Genomic DNA, 12,168 nt, shown 5'->3' on the forward strand with positions numbered 1-12,168 from the left:
AAAGCACTAACTTGGAGCACTAACTAACACTGTTTTTCTTTAAACAAACCTGAACCTAAAGCAGTGAAGGCTAACTCCTTCTACCCTGTTCCTGGTAGTGTCTACTCTCTTACACAACCTCTCTTCTACACATTTTTCCATTCAGGCTGGGACTACTGCCTTCACTGAACCACCTCTCTAAACAAACATTTCCTTTGTTCTTGTATAGGGTGTGGCCAGCAGTGGGAAATGACTTCAGTAATTCAAGTCCCACCTGACCACATGCCACACTGTTCTAATGAGCTAATAACACTTCAACATGTGTTCGTGTAAAAGAGGCCATCTTGACCACAGGCTGTTCCTCTGCACCTGAGCCCACGATGACTGCCAACCACAAAACGCACATTTCACTTGTGCAGGGCCTCTGCCCTGTCACTATATATATAAATACAGACTGGAGATGTCTGGGAAATTATGGCCCCTGTGAAAAGAACTATAGTTACCAACGGGGAACAATAATGCTCGAAGCCTCAAGTGTTCCTGATGCATTAATGCACTGGTAATGCCATGGTAATGCAGTGGATTGTCAGTGTGTGGGTTCATACCAGTTCTTTCTGAGGGGCCTTTAGTTTCCCACTATGAGTCTGCAGCCCATATTTGTTTTATGAATCAGTCAAGAAAGTAATATTTTTGAAGTCCATAGCACAGAGTTATTAAAGGTTTTCTGAAAATTAGAACTGTGCATCTGATTTCACTGTGTTCCCCTACGCAGCAATGATTTTTTTTTTTTTATTACATTGCAGTAAACTTTATAAACTTTATCAAAACTTTCCCCTAACACTATTACTAATTCCACTGTCAGAATGTATCACAAGGAGCTTTCATGCAAAAGCCCATGTGAAACAAGAAAGAGCAGTGTTGCCAGGGGGTGCAGCAGATTCCTTTGTGAGGAGCGAGCGGCTGTGACACGCCTGCCTCTACAGACTCCACAGACCTGAGAGCAGGGTTATCGGATACAACAGCCAACAATGCTATCTGGATTAGATCGCAACATTTTCTGTTGAATCGGGTAATTAGTAATAAGCAAGGCATGTCAGATATGAGCTGTGGGGTTTTGTCAGGTCACCGCCCTTTATCAGCACTTTATATTTACCAGGGAAACTTGATCCGTGATTAAAGCCAGCGAGATTGTGTTTTTCATCACTCACATGCCCTCTCTGTCACTCTCTCTCTCTCTCTCTCTCTCTCAATGTGAACTCCCATCTGCTGAATGGACTGCTCACTATGCAGGTGTGTGGAACAAGAGAGAAGCTCAAGCAGACACCTACTGTATATCACTAACACATGCACACAGACTATTTATTATTTCCAACTCCTGTCAGACAAAACTCCACACAGTGTGAAAATCAACAATAAATTACTTTTTTTTTTTTTTTTGAAGGCATATTTAGTTGTTTTTTCAGGAGTTACTATCTTTGTTGGGACATTTTCTCAAATTTTGTCTGCACATTGATAGTAATACCTGCCCCCACACACACACGTAAGCACTGAAACACATTTATAGGTCTTTATTTGGTGACTCAATCTTACAGCAATGCTAGTTGTAAATCCATAGCAAGATAAAACTGACTCTCAGTGCATGTTTGTCTGCTTGAGTTTCTTTCACTTCAGGATTCTGATTGAGTGTTTTGAAGTTTTGGCTCGTTTATTCCACAGCGGAACTGCAAAGTGACCAACCTGACATTACCCTGGCGAGCCTCCTGCTAGGCACTGTGCTATACAGTTCAGTGGCCAGGTGGATAGATGCTTATTTGTACAAGGAGCAAGCTTACACCACTGCCCCCTCAGGCTGCGGAAGGTAATTCGGTCACGTTAATTTGTACCGATGTCCCGGGATCACTGAGATCTTTGTAAACTCACAGGCACAGCATTGTCAGGTGGCGGGTGGGCTGCTCTTCCCAGCAGCCTCAGTGTCTTCAGGTGGCTATGCCCCTGAACAATAGTACAGTAGAGAGCTGCTCACGCGGACAGGATTGGGTTACTGCTGCAGAGGAAATACCCTGTGCTGTCTGAGTGTGCACTGGATCATCTGCACTGAGTCTCCAACAGCTTTGACACATCACTGAACCCAATTGTTCTCTTAAACTGTTCTCAGTCTGCATTATAACAGGAGGTCAGAGGAGTGCCCGTACAATAGGATGCATAGTCTATCATTTAGAAAAGTTGCAGGTTAATTTGTTTTATAAGGATTTGCTTCTGGTCTTCTATTGATATGAGCTGGTGGAATGGTGAACCACACCTCTACAACTGCAGTTCGGATCTCAGAGTTGGGAAACTCACCCTTCTCTAGGTCTGGAGTTCAGAATCTCCAAGATGATGAACATGAAAAGCGACAGCAGGAAAATCAGCACCATAAACTCACCAGTTGCATCTAGAGCCTAAATTAATAAATCAGCAAGCTAAACTGGGCTGGAGGCCTGAATGATATTGTTGCAGCTGACCCACTTCAAAATACAGGTACATGATCTATGCCCAGTTGCACTGTATTTACTAAATACTTACGGAAAACAATTCTGTCACTGGAACTCAATACATAAACAAGGTTTCCTATCGAATCTTGTGTTGTCAGTGCGGGTATTAACCCATCTGACAAACCCGTGAGCACGGTGAAGCTGCAGTCTAGTTAACGTACGTGTGTTTTGAAACGCTGCCTATTATTATCATTTTCTTCACTGTAGAACTCTCCAAGGGTCTAAGGGGCAGGTGCAAAAAGACAAAACTGCCATGCTGACATGAAGAAGCACGAACATGCCACTTTGATGGCATGGTGCCACAGATCCCTCTTCTGTTTGTGGTTTACGATTTTGCTGTCATCCCAACTTTTCTATTCTCTTTGATGCTGTTTTTAATTTTATTTCTTTGCTCTTTCAGTGTGGCTCTTTTCAGACACGCTGCAATGCATTGAAATTGATGGCTCACTCATGGCCTGGTTACAGTAAACCTTGTTTTTTTCAGAGCAATGAATTATTACACTTACAGCACAGTACACCTTACCTTTCTTTCTGGTTCCAGACCCTGAATTTACACTCTATTGATCCCTCAGGATTTTAATAAACAGCAGCAGGTATGTACAGTACATGTACATTGTATTTTGTAATCTTTGGACTCTCAGTATATATTCAGCTTTTAGCTTTCACAATGTGTCTAAGCCTGAGGTTCCTGTGCCCTTTTTATAGGCCTGTCTGATTAAGTCCTTCCTGAGACAGATGGGTTACTGTAAAAATCATTCTCTCTCAGGAACCTCGTCATGCCCATTCAAATCAGAAAGCACAGTGCTGAGCAGCAGCTTTGATTTTTAAACTCTGTTTGAACATCTTCCCACCCACACTTGTACTTTAGATGTCCTCAGTGCTCCAGGAGGTGGTAGAGAATGGCAGATTCCTGTGTGTGTGCTTAAGAGTGGACAAAGTTGAGACCACATGCAAAACAACATATGCAAACTCCAAAACAACATAATCAAATCTGCAGGGTTGTCACCTCCTAGAACATTGTAATTCCAACTGTGTGTGACGGAATACAAACTGCAGTCAAACACAGGGCAGACCAATTGGTACAGACATTAAAGGGCTTGGGTGGGTTGCAGCTAAACTGCTGCCCTGGGACTGTAGTTTAGCAATGCTGTATCTACAATGTAACTGTGAGAGAAAGAAAGAAAGAAAGAAAGAAAGAAAGAAAGAAAGAAAGAAAGAAAGAAAGAAAGAAATTATTCCTGTCACATTTTCCTTTTTGTGCTTTAGAGTTCACTACATATGCCTCATTTCATGAATTTCCAGGGTTTTTTTTTTGCAAAAGAGGCAATCGTGATTACCCACGATAGCATGCTGTAAAGTTAACAGCATGCTATCAAGAACAGCACAGTACAAAACAGCATTGGCAATAAACTTGACTAACAGTGAGTCAAGCAGAGGATTTTCCAAATCAGGCAGCACGTTGATTACTTGATACTATGCCTGTGCTTTTAATGATTTTGATGAAAATCTCACTCAGATCTTACACTGATCTAACTAGCATCTTGTCAGGAGCCCTAATAAACGAGCTGTAATCTGAACGTTACGCTTTGGCTTTCCTTTGGCTCACTCTGGTTCAGAATTGCATTTCCATTTGGATCAAGGATGAAGTGGTTCAGAATTGCATTGGATCTAAACTTAATAAATGCGAAATCTATGAACACCCACGTTACCGTTTCCACTCCATTGACTGGTTCTGGTGCAATCCGACCAGCTTGATTGAGCATGGTATGGATCTTTAAGAAATCCCTTCGGATCATTCGTGTTCTCTCTGGGCCTCAGCATTTTCCACCATATTAATGTTTTATAAATGGGGTTGCACACTGAGTGCTTTCTGCCCTGTGGTCCCAGTTCTATTATATATATAGTTAACACTGGCATATATAACGAGCTCTGTCACCTTCTGTGTTTACTCTGCTTCACTCCACAGCTAATGTCCTTCTAGACACGAAGCACTTCCTGCTGACACCAGTGTTTTCAGGGATTGCTATGACACTGTGCCATGGATTCAGGCTTGCAGCAAAGTGAAGTGCTTTATAAGCAACACATAATAAATAATGCACCTTGAGTAGGGGTGTGTGCGACACAAGCTCTGACTCTATCTTCCCAGAGTGTGGAGCTCTTTTATTCCAATAATAATGCAGCGCTGGTACCAGTGGTCTGCAAAGCTGTCCCTGTTCTTGAGGTTCAAAGACTGCCCAGAACAAAAGGAATCCTGGTTTTGCATTCATACTGCATTCTTTTGTATGTCTAATTTTACTTTCTTTTGGAATCAAAATAGATTCTCTTTGAATTTTTTGTATTTATTTTTTTTCCATTCAGAATACTTTTTGCAAGCACATTCATTGCCGCAAACATTGAATACAAACAGGAAGGCCTGGGTAACTCCTCTTTCTCCTCTTACCCGATTCTCAATGGGATTGTTGCTAGGGTTTACATTTCTTCTCCCCTTTCTCAATCCTGCACTCTCTTGTCAAGTTAATACCCTCAGCCTGAATGCAAGCTTGATTCTGCTCAGCCTAACTCTGTATGCCACACACAATAAAAGCCTGAACCCACCTACACGTAAAATTAAAACTAGAATTTGATTTCAGAAATGAAAACTGTTTGAAAATAATAAAAAATAGATAGAAGCACAGCTTCTGTACAGTCTGAAAATTAGATTCCATTATTTTAACAGGATAAACTAGCTATAAACTATTCCAATAGTTTCCTGGATCTTGGTAGTTACTTGTTAGTTTTACACACAGTTGCCATGGTTTTATTCCTTTGCACTTGCTTCATATTTTTAATTCCATTTGAATCTCTGCTGGTCTGTCCCTGTCCTGCAGGTATAAGAAAGGTTGTCTTCCGGCACTGACTTTGTATTCATCACAGCTTAAAAATGTAATAAATGGGAGAGCGATGGGAGAGCGATGGTAGCCGGTGTGCGTGGCTCCAGAACTATCAGTCCCTGTGTCTGTGTGTTTTATTCAGCCTCGGCTGCCCGGCCCGTGGATGTGTGCACAGAGCAATTCAGCAGGCTGTCTGCTAGACAGTGAATAATGATTAGACTAAACCCAGAATGAAGATCAAGCCTTATCTCACCTTCAGCAGTGGAGCGCAGAGAAGAAACGAGGGAGACACAGAGGCACAACGAGAGAGAGGAGAGGAGAGGAGCAGATAGATGAGGAGGAGAGGAGAGGAGAAGAGAGGAGGAGAGGAGTGGAAGAGAGGAGAGGAGGTGAAGAGGAGAGGCGAGGCAAGGAGAGGAGAGGTGAAGAGGAGAGGCGAGGCAAGGAGAGGAGAGGAGAGGAGGAGAGGCAAGGAGAGGAGAGAAGGAGAGGAGAGGAGAGGAGAGGAGGAGAGGCAAGGAGAGGAGAGAAGGAGAGGAGAGGAGAGGAGAAAGAGTGAGGGAGAAAGGCCACAAAGAATTCCAGTGGAATATTGTAGCTGTCACTCATACAATCATCTAGTGGAATACAGAGTGAAACTGAGGCTAATGTCTTCAATATATCAGTATAATAGCTGTTCAGCTGTTATTCGGAATCTCTGAGAGGAGGGCTGAGGGGGAACGGCACGGGGTGTATAGTAAGGGAAAGGGGGTTACAATATTAGTCTTGCTGATTTGACAGGACTGATACAGGTAGACAGATGACCTGTCCCCTGAGTAGTAGAAAATCTAGCATGAGGCCACACTGCCTCCTAAAGGACACACACACACACACACCCATACACACACACACACACACACACATATATATATATATATATATATATATATATATATATATATATATATATATATATATATATATATATATATTAAGATTCATCAATTTCAAATGGTAGGCAGGCTGACCTAGTGAGTAGAACTGAGGGACTGGGAGGTAGTGTGGCCTAGTGGTTACAGCTGATGGACAGGGAGGCATGAAGCTGCAGTGTGTTCAAGTGGGTTACTTAAAGTCTTTATTGTTGTTGATAATTAAATGATAATTTAACAGTCCTGCAGTTAGCAGCAGAAACTATGATAATTATAATGCCATATTTACACACAGCTCCTTTTCAGGTCCTCAGGCGTCTCGCAGCCAATGATTTACAAATATAACATTCATGAATGAGGGGAGGCCATTCGGCACATCAGTGGGTCTTGAAAATGTTTTGATCACAATGATTCAGCAACAAAAACATGGCTAGGTAACTGTAGCAGGGCGGGTGCCCTGCACGTGTGTATTTAGTGTTGGTATCATTTGTATGGGGAAATGGGTTTATTTTGTGTCATTTTGGGAGCTGATTTGTTTAATTGAATTATTGTTTACAGACGGACGCTCGATGGAGACTTGCTGCCTGCTAGGCTTGGTTGAGGGGAAGGGCAGCAGGTGATTGGCTGGGCTGGACCTCAATCAGCAGGTGGGCGGGTCTTGATCGAGTGTCCGTCAGGTTAAAAACATCCACGGGAGATGGCTCAGGGCTGCTGCAAGGCCTGCCGTTTTCACGGCACCTTTGATTTATAGTTTGGGGTATTGTGTTTTATTTTGCACTTTTTGTACAGCTTGATGTACTGGTCCTCTGTGCGTTACCATCGCTGGTAACGTCACATGACCATCTTTATTTTACTTTCGTTTTCTGTTTGTTTGTTTGTGAATAAAACCTGCGCGCCTGTGCCGGCGTTTTCAACACCACCACCACTGTCTCTCTGTATGCTTGAACAGCGGCTACCCACACGCGTGACACGAGGAAGACCCTGTCACATATGGTGTCGGAAGGGGATTCCGCTGCATCCTGCCGAAGCAAGGCTAGATGGCTACGGAGAGACAGGAGGAGCAAGCCCCTGAAATTTTTTGGGGGGGACAAGGGCAGACCGCAGGTAACCCTGAGGGGCTGCTGAAGGAGATGGATGGAGCCGCTGTACTTAATGGAGCCGAGAGATCCCGAACGCCAGAGAGGCCAAGGAGGGTCCGTCCCCGAGAGCTGCAGAAGGAGGAGTTCCGGTCCTGGAAGCTGGCGAGGGAGGAGCCAGAGAGACTGCCTGCCCGGGAAGCCAGCGGGAGGAACTGCCTGCCGAGCGTCAGCGAAGGAGGACCTGTCGTTCGTGGGAGATCGTCTCAGAAGGAGGCGGGGCAATCCTTCGAAGTGGAGCCCCGTGAAGGGACACTGGGTTTAGGGGGTAAGCGGGGTTGAATGGGCGCCCCCGCATAGAAGCCCAGGGGTGAGAATAAGTGTTGGTGAATAGTTATAAATGTTAGTTGATTATTGTTAAATGATTTATTGGATAAATGATGGTTAGTTATTGATAATGTGAGATGAGTATTGTAGTGATGTTAGTAATGGTAATTATAGGAATGATAAATGAAGGTTAAATGATGATAGTTAAATAGTGATAATAATGATGATCAATTATAATAATAATAGTAAACTAGTGATGTGTATGGTGAAGGTAATAGTAATAAGGATTATGGTTAAATTGATAGTAATACTTGTGGTGATGGGAATATTGATAAATGATTTAATGATGATAAATAATAGTGAATGATAGTGTAGCTATAATTGTGGGGATTTAACATTGGAGCCAGTTAGCTGTCTGGTGGTTGGTTGAGGCTGACGGGGCTCTAATGTTCCCTCCCACCCGCCCATATGTGTTAGAATAGTATATTAAAAAAAAAAAAAAAAAAAATTGGGGGGATGGGGAGTAGATATAAAAAGTAATTTTTTTTTGTTTTTGTTTAGGCTGCGTGGGTTTTGTAATATGTCGGTTAGTGTAAATTTGTAATGTGATGGTCGTAATATTAAATAATGGTGTTGTCGGATGAACCCTTAGGGTTCATCCTAAGGAGGGAGGTATGTAGCAGGGCGGGTGCCCTGCACGTGTGTATTTAGTGTTGGTATCATTTGTATGGGGAAATGGGTTTATTTTGTGTCATTTTGGGAGCTGATTTGTTTAATTGAATTATTGTTTACAGACGGACGCTCGATGGAGACTTGCTGCCTGCTAGGCTTGGTTGAGGGGAAGGGCAGCAGGTGATTGGCTGGGCTGGACCTCAATCAGCAGGTGGGCGGGTCTTGATCGAGTGTCCGTCAGGTTAAAAACATCCACGGGAGATGGCTCAGGGCTGCTGCAAGGCCTGCCGTTTTCACGGCACCTTTGATTTATAGTTTGGGGTATTGTGTTTTATTTTGCACTTTTTGTACAGCTTGATGTACTGGTCCTCTGTGCGTTACCATCGCTGGTAACGTCACATGACCATCTTTATTTTACTTTCGTTTTCTGTTTGTTTGTTTGTGAATAAAACCTGCGCGCCTGTGCCGGCGTTTTCAACACCACCACCACTGTCTCTCTGTATGCTTGAACAGCGGCTACCCACACGCGTGACACGAGGAAGACCCTGTCACAGTAACCAATTCCATACCTTCACCACTTATTATTATTATTATTATTATTATTATTATTATTATTATTATTAATGATAATAATAACAACAACAACAACAACAACAACAACAACAATAATAATAATAATAATAATAATAATAATAATAATAATAATAATAATAATAATAAAGGGCTACTTGTGTATGGTACAGTGCAGGTGTATATAGACTGTGAGAGGACGGCAAACTCTCCCCCTGGACTTCCTTTGTCTAAAGCCCTCTTGAGATAAGGCTAGTCTATTCCACCCCTCCAAAAATAAATGAATATCACAAAGCCATTGTGTATTTTCTTTTTCTTTTAAAAGCCTGAAATTACCCCCATATTATACTCAATTACTAGTGGAACAATTAAAGGTCCGTTGCTTTCTCATTTCCTGAGCTAGAGAATGAAGTCAGTTCATTCTGCAGCCCTGACAATAGAAGAGTCACAGCAGAACAAGGCCCCTCTGTATCCACGCTCCCGGCCTATTCACACAGCCTAATTAGCAAGGCCCACTAGGGGCTGTGGTGCTGGGAGAGGCCCAGGCTGGAGGGTCCCTCAGTGGAGATCTTACAGTGGAGGTTCAGCAAGTTCTAGGACTGATCCAAAAGTGAATGGGATCAACTTCCCTTAGCTCCTTCTCCACAACCCAGTTAAATTTCACTACACCTGGTCCAGTTCAATGCATTACAGGATTAACTGATGAAACATTAGACAGCAGTGTAGACCTGTAGATCTGTGGATTATTGTGCATGGTATAATTGTGTTAAATGCAGATCATGACCTGTAAAATCAGCGTGTTTTTTTTCTTTTTTAATACTTTTGTGATGACACTTAGATTCCCCTGCAACAGGTCAATTTCCCCTCATAGAATAATGCAAACCTCCCCATTGTACCGCACAAAGGGTATCACATGTCTGGTAAGTGGGGTTTTCAGGTCAGAGGTGAGGGGGGTTTAGTGGCTGTAAACAAACTCTGCTAGAAAGAAAGGGCTTCAGTGTTCAAAGAGGAGCAGGTCCCAGGTGAGCTTGAAATTAGCATTCCACATTCTCTCTGTCATTACTCTGCTCAGAGAAAAAAAGCATCTGAGGTATAGAATGCTCTCTCTCTCTCTCTCTCTCTCTCTCCCTCTCCCTTTATCTCTCTCTATCTGCTCCCTCTATCCTGCATTATATGCTGTACATCATCCAGCAAAGAAATTTGTTATAACCACCGTGCTGCTTTCCAATTGTTCTTAAACTCTCTCTCTGGAATCATCTGGTTCTGATACCCCTGGTGTCCCTCAGTATCAACAATGATCTGTTCTGGTACTACACTACCAGTCCCTGTCAAGCCAGTGCAAATCTCTTGAGGGGGAGTTAAAAACATTAAGCCCTATCTGTCCTGGGTATCTTTCAGCTCTTCTTAACCGGGCCTCTGTAGCGATCTATGGTTTCTGTGAGGATCCGTAAAACAAAACTTGTGATGACAGACAACATGTAGAAAGGAGGACTTAATCAAGAAGAAGAAGAAGAAGAAGAAGAAGAAGAAGAAGAAGAAGAAGTGATGAGGAGAAACACAAGATAAGCGTCGCATTCTAAAGGCCTGTGTTTCAAGGTATGCTTTAATGAAGTGATTACAGATCCTATCAAATGCCATCAGCCCTGTGCTGAGTCTCACAATCAGATGGCTCGGATACAAAGAAGCCTCTTCCTATAATATAAACCGTTTAAATTCATTACAGTTACAGCGAGGCCCAACTCATCCACTCTCTCGTTTAGTTTCCCTCTCTCCCTGGTCCTGACTGTCTTTTTATTTATTCAGTATTACTGTGAGCGAACTTGTTTCAATGCCTTTTAGAGGCCTGTTGTTTAGATGAGTGGAATTACTTTGTACAGCCCACCAATGTGATCTTCTTAATGATTTCCCAAAGGCTGAGTGTGTGTATGTTGGACTATTTGGGTCATTTTGAATTCTCTATTGGAAAAATGAAAAAAATTTTAAAAAAAACTTAAAAAAAAAAAAAAAAAAAAAAAAATATTGTCCACAACAGCAGGTGAAATTAAATTTATCCGGCAAGCAGGCACAAACAGTAATAAAAAGATATTTTAAAATAAAAATCCCTGTAGTCTGGACTTTAAAAGCAATGAAAATGAAGTGTGATTTCTGTGCTCCAGAGAGTTGCCCTTTCAGCTCACGGCTGATCCATGGTGGACACTTGCTTGTGCAGCTTCAGCCCCACTCACTGGATACCCCAGTGGAACAGTGCATTACAAGTGAAGTGAGATTAAATAGGGCACTCCCCCAACATGAGATTTGATCACGTTACACCCTGTCTGCATGTTGAATGCTGCAAAACCAACTAGTTGTAAAATATTAAATCAACTGGAAAAAAAGCTCAGAGGCCTGGGTTTCAATAAAATCATTGTAGGGATGCAATTTGAATGTGCTCCCGCTCAGATAGCAATTCGCTGGGAAAATACAGTATATTTGTTTTAAATATGTTTTTATGACGATTCAAAATTAAAATTACAAAAGAGTCTTGTACATGGGAAGTTTCAGGAAAAATATATATTTAATGTACTGGGAGTCAATCCAATGTCCTTGGAAATACAGTCATGCAAACAAGAGCAGGGCTTTGTTTAATTGTCGTTAAAGTTCCTAAGTAAAGCCTCACGTGGATTAACTGTGACCTCAAGCACCAGTGTGTTTTGAAAAAGCTTTTAAATCTGGCACCGTAAAGATAACGGCCAGGGACGCTGCCAATGAACCCCCCCCCCCCCTTTAACTGCTCTTAAATCTCGTCTTCTTCTAAACCAGATTTACCTCTCCTGAGATTGTACCCTGACTAAAAACAAGAATAACCCAAAATGAAATGAGAGCCAGTAGCACAAGTGTGGCTTGAGGAAAGGTTTTCTTGTTTTTTTGTGTGTCTTTGGAAATCTTTATGTATACCATCACCTTTTATGTATTCCCTCTTCATACTATAAGTTATAATTATAATATATAATAAATATAATGCATGATGAACAAGACTTTGCTTTTTTCATGTAAAGGAACCATCTGAGCTGTTCTTGACTTATTTAGAAACAGTAACAGGCTATCTAGAACAGTTCAGCAGTCCTTGGAGCAGACGGTTTGTGGGTCAGCAAGGCATGCTCAACTTGTTTCCCAGTTCACTGGGTTCAATCCACTCTGATAGCACCCTGATCTGAGTCGAATTCTGGGGGAAAGCCCTGGGCTGGTGCAGATCATA

This window comes from Acipenser ruthenus, chromosome 12, assembly GCF_902713425.1.
Source record: "Acipenser ruthenus chromosome 12, fAciRut3.2 maternal haplotype, whole genome shotgun sequence".
Classification (NCBI taxonomy): Eukaryota; Metazoa; Chordata; class Actinopteri; order Acipenseriformes; family Acipenseridae; genus Acipenser; species Acipenser ruthenus.